This window comes from Rhinolophus sinicus, chromosome 14 (assembly GCF_057876585.1).
Source record: "Rhinolophus sinicus isolate RSI-liver-muscle chromosome 14, RSI-T2T, whole genome shotgun sequence".
Lineage (NCBI taxonomy): Eukaryota > Metazoa > Chordata > Mammalia > Chiroptera > Rhinolophidae > Rhinolophus > Rhinolophus sinicus.
The window spans coordinates 10,887,710-10,898,422 of NC_142514.1; the positions used below are offsets into that span (position 1 = coordinate 10,887,710).

A 10,713-nucleotide genomic window follows, 5' to 3' on the forward strand; every position below is an offset into this window, starting at 1 on the left:
CGGAGGGGGTTGTCATGGCGACGCTGGGGGCGGGATTAGGGTGCTGGGTTCTCGGCGGCGGGTTGGTCTGCAGCTTCCACCGCTCAGCGACACACAGGACCTTTCCAGCCTCTCTGTTCCCTCTTCTATAAAGTGAAGGTAAAATGCTGTTACCTCCTAGGGTTCTTTACAACAGTGCCTGGTCCACAGAACTGATCAATGAGTATTATTATTATTATTATACTATTATTATTACTACTACTCTATTAATCCTGTTTGGCAGGACCTCGAGATGATTTAAACATCTCTGGCTTCACAGATGGGGAAAAAGCAGCTCAGAGAAGTCAAGGGACTTGCTCAGGTTCTTAAAAATGAGTCAGAGGCCCACTGGATTGTACCTTCAAGTATTTATTGACTGATTCATCCCATTCATTCAACAAATAACTGCTGAGTACCTACCATGTGCCGGGCCTGGTCTACAAAAGACACTGGGCCTGTTACTCAGGAGGTGTGTGATCAGTGATGACTATTAGTTGGACAGGATGCAGCTGGGTCATTACTGGGAGGTTGTGTATTAGCTTAATTTTTCCCAGTGTCCTCTTGCATTACCTTCATGTAGGGCAAATCCCTGCTGTGTAAGGAATAACCTATGAGTTGAAGTTTACTGAAAGCCAACTAAGTGCCAGACAGTGGGTGCACTACAGAGGTTACTTCATTTACTTCTATAAACAAACCTGTGCAGGAAATATTCTCTCTTCTTTTTTTAACACACTTATCCCATCTTTCTTGCCACTTGTTTTTTTTTTTTTTAATTGGGGATGGAGAGCAGGACTTTATTGGGGAACAGTGTGTACTTCCAGGACTTTTTTCCAAGTCAAGTTGTTGTCCTTTCAATCTTAGTTGTGGAAGGTGCTGTTCAGCTTCAAGTTGTTGTCCTTTCAGTCTTAGTTGTGGAGGGCGCAGCTCAGCTCCAGGTCCAGTTGCTGCTTTCTAGTTGCAGGGGGTGCAGCCCACTATCCCTTGCAGGAATCGAACTGGCACAACCTTGTGGTTGAGAGGACGCGCTCCAACCAGCTGAGCCATCCGGGAGCTCAGCGGCAGCTCAGCTCAAGGTGCCATGTTCAATTTTAGTTGCAGGGGGCACTGCCCACCATCCCTTGTGGGACTCGAGGAATCGAACTGGCAGCCTTATGGTTGAGAGCCCACTGGGCCATGTGGGAATCGAACCGGCAGCCTTCGGAGTTAGGAGCACGGAGCTCCAACTGCCTGAGCCACCGGGCCGGCCCCTATTCTCTCTTCTTTTACAGATGAGGAAGCTCAGAGACATGATTGTCTGAGGTCACACCACGCACAGGTGGTCAGTGGGAAAACTAGACTCAGAACGCAGGGTTTTTGGATTCTGAAGTTTGTATCTGTTCTGTCCGATTGGGCCAGTGTGTTTTTAAAGCTTTGCCCCAGCCTAGGAGGGCTGTTCCTAGTAAAGCTGAAAGTAGCCAGAGGACCACAAACCCACAAATCATGGAGGCGCATCATGTCCAGGGGGGCCGAGGGGACGAGGATGTGTAAGACAGGGCACTTGCCCTCAACTTGCTTCCACTGCAGCTAGGAAGAGATAGGACAAATGAATAACCACTCCTCCAGGATTCTGCGTTGAAACCGTTGCCCATACTCCCAGGTCAGCAGTTCCCTTTCCTGCGGTCCTTACCATATCTGCCCATTGTCATGGTTATTCATAGCGGTGTGGAGCTCCCGCCACTGACCGGTTGTGCCTCAGTGGCAGGGCTCAGAGCTGACTTACCTCTGGGTTTCTAGACTTCACATCCAGCCCTGCACTGGCTTGGCTCGTGGAGGACTCAGGGAGAGTGTGAAGAAATGCAGCAACTTGGCAGAATGAGCTTACCGGTTAACCGGGAGGCCAAATAAGATGTGATGTCCCCTTGGGCACAGACAGGGAGGCTGGTGGGCAGAAGAGCTGGTGGCCAGAGAATTAGGGGAGTCCGTCTTCAGTGCCCTCAGGAGCTCATGAAGAGGACACTTCCCTGAGCACCAGGAGCCCGTTCAAAACATGGATTCTTGGGCTCCGTACCCAGAGATTCTGCTTGGGGATGTCGGAGGGGTCTGTGAGCCTGCATGTTCAACAAGAAGACTGAGCAGTTCAGAAGGTGGGTTCTATACCAGTCTACTTGGGCTGCTGTAACAGATTGCCACAGACGAGGTGGCTTAAACAACAGAAATTTGTTTCTTCAGTTAGGGTAGCTGGAAATCCAAAATCAAGATACTGGCATGGCTGGGGTCTGGTGAGCCTCTCTTCCTGACTTGCGGACGGCTGTCTTCTCACTATGTCCTCACGTGGCCTTCCCTCTGTGCACACACTCTTGGTGTCTCTCTCTTTTTATGAGGACAGTAGTTTTATTGGATTAGCGCTTTGACTTCATTTAACCTTAATTACCTCCTTCAGGCCCTATCTCCAAATAAATCACATTAGGGGGTAGGTCTTTAACACGTTGGGTACGGATCACGAGAATCTTCGTTTTTTTTCTGAGCCATGCGTTAAGGACGGATAACAAGAATTCTCGTTTTTACTGTTGACTCTTTTTACTTTGCACATTTTACTGAATTATTTGTGTTTCATTAATAACAAAGGAAGCTGCTTTCTGCAGTATCACACCAGGAGGGATTACTAACATCATAGGTGAGTAAATCCTAAGAAATTCCATAGAAAAATAATAAATGACATAGAAGCATTTACGCTTTAAAGAGAAGAGTGCATTTTAAAGTAGTTTCTTTTAAAAACCTGCTGGAACAGAGGGGTATGAGGGATTTAAACCCCGCCGTACGCAACGTGTTAACATATAGATTGGCTTATAGTAAAAACAGGGTCTACAGATAGACCTCACTTAGATCAACACCCCTGCTGGAGACAGGAAATCAGTCAACGGTTGGGGCCTGGGAGCGAGGTGGTCAGAATTGTATTTCTGAAGGATGCTTGTGAACCATCCTGGTCTAGTGAGTTCCCCTCTCCTGTGCCCCTTTGACCACTAACTTGTATGTCCCCCCGAAGCAAGTTCTCCTCTTCATAGGGCCTCAGGTAAAGCAGGTGGACCATCTACCTAAAGGCTCTTCTAGTGTAGAACCTTCTGATTAGTCCCCTCTTTTCTTAATGCTTTGGTCTCCCCCACCCCCCCAGATTGACCGAGCACTTCCTAGACAAGGCCCCACAAGGCCTCGAGAGGAGGGTTTATAAAGGCAGGGATGCAGTCACCAACTCTGAGGAGTAGATGGCCCGGGGGCAGACTCAAACACAGGCCTGAGGACCTGGAGGGCAGGGGCGAGTGGGCCAGCCAGGGAGGTGAGTGGAGAAGGGGAAGTCAGATTTGTGTTTTCATCTCCTGCACCCTGCACTGCTTCCTTCGGGGTTTCCCTACTTGCCGCCTGGGATGCCACACAGAGCCAGAGTGCTCTTTTTTGCCATGTAAGTAAATCCAGTACCGTGTTTCCCTGAAAATAAGACCTAGCCAGACAATCAGCTCTAATGTGTCTTTTGGAGCAAAAATTAATATAAGACCCAGTCTTATTTTACTATAAGACTTATTTTACTATAAGACTGGATCTTATATAATATAATGTAATATAATATAATATAATGTAATACCTGGACTTATATTAATTTTCGCTCCAAAAGATGCATTAGAGCTGATGGTCCAGCTAGGTCTTATTTTCGGGGAAACACGGTAATATCACACTCATGATTATAGTCTTCCAATAGTTTTCACTGCACTCAGAACACAATCCAAACACCATGCCTTCAAGGCCTTCTGTGATTGGCCCCTGACCTCTTGCTTTCATTTCAATTGCCACCCTCTTGCCCTGGCCTGCTGTACTCTGGCCTTTTTCTGTTCCCATTTAGGGCCTCTGCGTTATAGTTCCCAGCACGCGGAGCAGTCTACACCACCCTCTGTACCTCACATGGATGGCTGCTTGCCCTCGCTCAGGTCTCAGCTTGAATGTCACCTGCACAGAGAGGCCTTCCCCCTCTATCACGCAATCATTTGCCCCCGTGTCCCAGGCTCACTCTTTCACAACGTCCTGTTCTTGGTCCTGAAATTTTAAAATGTATTATCTGTCTCCCTTTCCTAGGAATAAGCTCCAGGAGGACAGGTGCCTTGTCTTTTTATATGTATCCTTGTATTATTAGTTTCGTAGAGCTGCAGTAACAAAGTACCACAGACTGGGTGACTTAAACAGTAGAAATGTATTCTCGGTTCTGGAGCTTAGACCTGAGGGCTGTGAGGGAAAGATCTCTCAGGCCTCTCTCTCTGGCTTGCAGGTGGCCATCTTCGCCTGTGTCTTTACATTGCCTGCCCTTTGTACGAGTCTGTGTCCAAATTTCCTCTTCTTATGACACCAGTCATATTGGTTAGGGTCCACCCTAGTGACCTCATTTTACTTGAATCACCTCTGTAAAGAACCTATCTACAAATATGATCGCATTCTGAGGTATGGGGGTTAGGACTTTAACATAGGACAGGGTGGGGGGCACAATTCAGCCCATAATAATCCCTACTACCTAGAAATATGTCTGACGTATAGTAAAAACAATAAAAATGTGTTCACTGACTGACTGCCTATGTATGGTTGCAGCTTGGAGAATGGCCTGAAGAATAGCGAGCTTGGAAGAAGGACCAGTCAGGTAGTAGGGTGAACCTTCCAGGCACAGGTGGACGAGGACATGTATTTGTCAAATATTTATGAGCACTCCCTGTGCCAGGCCAGACACTGGGAAGACAGTAGTGAGACACAGACCTTGCCCTTAGGTATTGCACACTCTGGTGGGACTGAAATAAAGAACGAGGCAAGTTCACTTAGAAGCAGGGCAGTAGGGTAGAGAGGAGGGGCCAACTGAAAATGTCAGATTCCATTTAAATACAGGATTTGGGGCTGCAGCTGCCAAATCACCCCCAGAGTTCTTTCGAGGCTGGGATGTACCAGGCTTGGGCGTGGCAGCAAAGTTGGTGTCCTTGACCTGCACAGCCCCACGTGTCACTCCTCTGCCTAAAACCTTCTTACTGGCTTCCCCTGGCACCTGGCATAATCCCCACGCCCGCCACTCCTTCCCCATGGCCGACAAGGCCCGCCTGCGTACTCTGCCCCAGTCACGTACTCCAGTCACACTGGCGTTTCCTCTCCTCCTGGCACTTGTCAAGTTCATGACGGCCTCCGGGCCTTTGTTCTTGCTATTCTCTACATATGGAATGGTCTTCCCCCATCTATCCATGGCTGCTGCTTCTTACGCTTAGGTCTCAGCTGAAATGGCACCTCCTCACAAAGGGCTTCTCTGATGAGTCCAACTGTTATCATACGTTGTCACATACCATTTTTATTTTCTTCATGGTACTCGCTTGGAATGGTCTTGCTTAATTGTTTACATATTTGTCTGTCCCTTGTCCCCTACTCCCACTGAAGGGCAAGTTCCACGAGTCAGGGACAGTGCCTGGCACACAGTAGGTACTATACATTCACTTAATGCAGGAAGGCGTGCCGGCCAGACAACTCCACCCCCACCCCCACATCCAGTCAGCCGCCAGAGGCTGAGTTTTCTCCCCATGTATTTCTCTGTCCTCTCGTCGCCACTGCTGCGATCCAGGTACCTGTTCCTGGGCTCTGCCTCTCATCCTCCACCTCCAGTTCATTCTCCAGTTCTGCCTTGTCCACTCCAGTCACACGGGCCATCTCAACGTTCCAGAAGGACTGGTCACACCCAGATCTCTGTGCCTTTGCTCAGGCTGTTCCCTCTACTGAAACACCCTTTTACTTTCTTTCCCCGGCACTGGCTGTAATCTCTCTAATCCTTGCTTCTTGGGGTTCCCAAGCACTTTATCTGACTTCTCTCCTGATTGGAGCGAGTACAAGTTTTTACCTTCAATGACTCAGATGTTTAAGAACTAGAGCTTTGTTTCCTCTGGCTCAATTTAATCTCTCTCTGCATGCAGGCATTTTAATCCAGTAATTTCCTGGTCAGCTTAAACACAGTGATTTCTCATTCCCTACAATTTAAACACTCAGTCTCTTCAGCCTCGTTTCTTTTCATCTCCCCCTCCTCTGGCACTGGGGCTCAAGCTGGGGTGGAAGGGGGGGCTTACCCCAATGCCAGGGAAGCATGGTGGGTTTGGGGGGGCACATGCTTCTTGGGTATCGTGTCTCCTGGGCTTTTGTGGGCCTCCTGCTCCAGAAACTCTCCTCCATACCTCTGCCATAGCCCCATCCATGCTGACCTATCACAGGTGTTCTTTTTTTTTTTTTTTTTTTTAAAGATTTTACTGGGGAAGGGGAACAGGACTTTATTGGGGAACAGTGTGTACTTCAGGACTTTTTTTTCCAAGTCAAGTTGTTGTCCTTTCGATCTTAGTTGTGGAGGGTTCTGTTCAGCTTCAAGTTGTTGTCCTTTCAGTCTTAGTTGTGGAGGGCGCAGCTCAACTCCAGGTCCAGTTGCCGTTGCTAGTTGCAGGGGGCACAGCCCACCATCCCTTGCGGGAGTTGAACCGGCAACCTTGTGGTTGAGAGGGCATGCTCTAACCAACTGAGCCATCCGGGAGCTCAGCGGCAGCTCAGCTCAAGGTGCCATGTTCAATTTTAGTTGCAGGGGGCAGAGCTCACCACCCCTTGGGGGACTTGAGGAATTGAACTGGCAACCTTGTGGTTGAGAGCCCGTGCTCCAACCAACTGAGCCATCCGGGAGGCAGCTCAGCTCAAGGTGCCGTGTTCAATCTTAGTTGCAGGGGGCAGAGCCCACCATCCCTTGGGGGACTCGAGGAATTGAACTGGCAACCTTGTGGTTGAGAGCCCACTGGCCCATGTGGGAATCAAGCCGGCAGCCTTCGGAGTTAGGAGCATGGAGCTCTAACCGCCTGAGCCACCGGGCTGGCCCCCACAAGTGTTCTTTCTTCCCACTGTGGATTCAGATCATAAGCATCTTTCCCTGCTCCACCTGCGGGGATGACCTCTGGTCATCAAATGCATGGGTCGCTGTGCACTGTCCTCAGCCCAGAACATGCCAGACCTCCTAAAGCCCTTTGGTATTCTTCCTGGAGCAAGGGGAGTCTGTCGGAGGCCTACAGGCCTGCCAACATCTTGCATTACTGACTGCCAGAGGCCAAGCCGGGGACCCCACAGAAAGGCTCTGTCCTCACCTGCCCCTGGCCTCAGTTTAGCAGGGTGAGGCCGGGGCAAGGCGAAGACCAACTTCGTAGTTCTCTGTCTTCCAGAGCAGCCATACTGTCCCTGGCTGGCTGTGTTGGTTACAGATGGTTCTGACTCCACATCCTTCTTATCTTTTTAATATGCTATCTGTACTGTCTTTGGCCTCAGAAGCTCAGGCTTTGTCATCTTTGTTCAGTTTCAGTCTCCCTGGTTTGTACAAAGGTTGTAAGCTCCGCAAGAGATGGGTCTCTTTGGAGTCACCTGTGTCTCAGTGCTGGACGCTGAGAATGATCCCCAGGGTGGTCCTGGCTTCTCCTGGTCTTCCTATGGGAGGGCGGTGGTCCAGGACCCCTGGCTCTGGGAGCTTTCTTCTTCCTCCCGGGCTTCTGCCTGGTAAGGCCTGGCTCTCAGCCCTCCTTCCCTGCAGTGGGTGAACAGACAGGCTCCCTGGTGGAGGCATGACACACTCTGCCAGGCCTCTTAGACCTTTTCTTAAAACATTAGCTTAGCTTTGTGCACGCTGACAGGGCCTGGGCCCAGAGCCCAGCCCTGTGGGGAAAACACTAGCTTTCCCACAGGTGGGGGCTGGGGCAGAGAGTACAGGCGGGCTAGCCTGGAGATGGTGCTCAGAGCACGGCACATGCCAGACAAGGGGTCCTACCCAAGCTGTGCCAACAGAGGTAAGGGGAACATGGGCCCTTTTCTCCTCCAGAACATTCGGTTTCCTCCTCAAGACTGCCCGTGACAGAGCACCCAAGTCTCAAAGCCTTTCACAGGGTGCCCCCAGGTGGCCTTTTGGGGGAAGTACACCCATTCCACAGACGAACAGTAATTGCTGGTTCCAGCTAAATCGCTAACCTGTGAGGCTGGCAGCATCATGGCCATTTTAGTGATAAAACTGAGGCTCAGAGAGGTGGTCAGTGTGACAGGGCCATCTTTTGAACCAAGGTCTTTCCTGGTCCAAACTGTGTGCCTATGTCCCTGTCTTGCATCCTCTCTAGGAAGTCCTTTCAGAGTCCACAAAATGTCTCAAAAGTTGAAAGGGCATGTAGGGGTTCCTTGGTCCCATTCTAGATCTGATGCATAAATCAGCTCTGTCATCCCTCGCATGCAAGTTATTACGCTCGGCTTGAACACTTCCAGCAATGGTGAAATCATTACCTCACAAAGAATCCACAATATCACCGAACCGCTTTTGTTGGTGGTATATTGTAGAGAGAGGAAGAGATGGGGATATTTATGGTCATTGAGAGAAGGCAGACCTTAGCTGGGGATGCGCCCCTCTGCCTGGGGGAGGTGAGAAGGTGCAGAGAAGCCAGGTGAACCCGTCACACATGGCAGCACTACAGCCCGCAAAATGGCCAGGTGATGCCTTCCGCCCTGCTTGGACCTGAGGGTGCTCCAAGCCTAGTCTTTCCCAGCTTCCCTGGATTAGGGTGACGTGAGGCAGTCTTGGGCCGAAGAGCCAGCTCAGGGTAGTGACATGGGCAAGGCCTTGGTCTCCTCGTCTGAGTCAGTGAGCCCTGCACTGCCCCCCACAGAGCCAGCTGGAAAAGAGCTGCAAAGACCCAGGAAGGAGAAAGGACAGTGCGCAGCTGCCCCTTTCCTAACTAGACCCAAATGTGCACAGGCCTCTGGCCCTCTCGTACCCAGGGGCGTGGCCAGGGAGTGTTATGTTAGGTCTGCACGGGAAGGTGGTGGCTGCCAACTCCTGGAAGGCCGTAGGTGAGTCACGGACCTTCTCTGAACTGTGATCTCAATATTAAGGTTTCTCCCCAAATCGGCACGCTGCCTCTTCTCTGCTCGCAACCATCCTTCGACCTGGGCTGTCACACTGCTGTCTTCTTGTTCTGATCCCTCCAGCGCGGGACATGCTCATCAGTGGTCAGGAGCGTGGCCTCTGGCATGGACAGACTAAGTTAGGAGAGCCTTGCGGGCGGCCTGCCCTGGAGGCTGGGCGTGTGGGGTCTTCCGCTGGCACCGATGTCTGCCTCCTGCCCCAGGACCACCAATCACCACTGGCATCCCACCCACTGAACATCGCCTCCTCTGCATCCCACAGACAAACCCACGCAATGCTTGAATTCCTCCAGTGACACCTAACTGGTTCCACCTGTTACATTGAGCTCTGAACGTAACAAAGTTCTTCCCAAGGACCCTGAAACCTTTTCCTGTGAGCTTCTACCCCCTGGACCTGGTTCAGCCCAACAGACCCACAAGGAGCCAGTCTCACCCTTTCACAAGTGCAACTGCAGACGCATTCGAAACAATCATTCTATTCGACCACCAACTCAGTACCTGCCAGCACATGGTACCAGCTGGGCCTTTGCACCCGCGGCCCTTCCTCACATCACATACTGGTTTGCAGTAAACGGCACAGCCAGCCTCAGACTATATAGTGTTAGAAGTGGAAGCCTCATCCTGCAACCTGGGAGGAGAGCTGCAGGCCTGCGTCTGGGCCAGTTGATATGCAGTATGTTCTGAATGAAAGAACGTTAAGTGCTTGGCACAAAGACCCAGGGGAATAAGAAACTGGCACATAGTCGCTAAGTAGCCTCGGGGCTGCAGTCCCCTATTATCCTTAGGGTGCCTGGCTCTTCCAGGCCCTCACACGGGTGGGCGGGCTCATGTCAGCAGCCCCCAAATGACACTACCAGACCAGGAGCCAACAAAGTGTGCTTTGAATCCGGACAGAATACCTCATGTGCCCAGAGGCTGAATTCAACTAGCAAGCCAAGGAATAAAGTCCAAAAGGGAGATAAAACAACTGAGACAGTTCTGACCCGATTTATGGCACAGCTGCTCCTTACTGCTCTGGAGAGGCAGAAGCCTCCAGGGCTCTCCTGACATCTAAGACGCCCCAGGCAACGGCAGCCACGCAGCATCCTTCCTACGGCCATGCTCCTACCAATTTACACACGGCGCCCCGCCCTTTCCTTCAAAATCCTGTCTTTTCTTCAGGGGCTAATTATCACAGCCACCATTTTTTGAGCACCTACTATGTGCCAGGCACTTTTTGCTGGCGCTTTTCAAAACCAATTTTAGTTAATCCTCATGATCCTGTTTAAGATAGAAACCACTGTATTTATGGACAAGAAAAACTGTATCCAAGGGTGAGCAGTAAGTAGGGGGAGCCCCGGCCTCTAGGGCTTCAGGCCCGAGTCCCCGACCACTATTAGCTGTGCTGTTTCAAGACCCAGGAGCCTGTGTCCTCACCTTTGCTTAGGAGGCCGTGATGACGCAGATGTCGTTCTGGCCCCTGGGCCTCTGCTGCAAGCTCATCACCTCCTGGGTCTCCACTGCAGGCTGGTACTGAGACTCTGAAACACCGACTCCTTCAAGCATGATGGAGAGAGCTGCTTTAGAATTAAACGGCATTGTTCTCAGGGAAGGGCAACTGTCCACCTCTGCCCGGAAACACAACCATCCTAGAGAAGGATATTTCCAACTACTTTGCTTCCACCTTCAGTCTCCAACCTCAACTGCTTTCCATTCATTACAGCTTTGTTTCTTTTGACTAATAAAACAGTGAAGACA

The 10,713-nt window shown here is 50.7% G+C and overlaps 1 long non-coding RNA gene across 1 annotated transcript; it reads left to right on the plus strand.

The window, feature by feature from the left end:
- Positions 1-34: 34 nt before the first annotated feature.
- Positions 35-10,713, plus strand: LOC148755356 (uncharacterized). The gene is made up of 2 exons (XR_016018547.1): positions 35-138; positions 9,040-10,713. It is a non-coding gene; the product is annotated as an uncharacterized LOC148755356 (long non-coding RNA).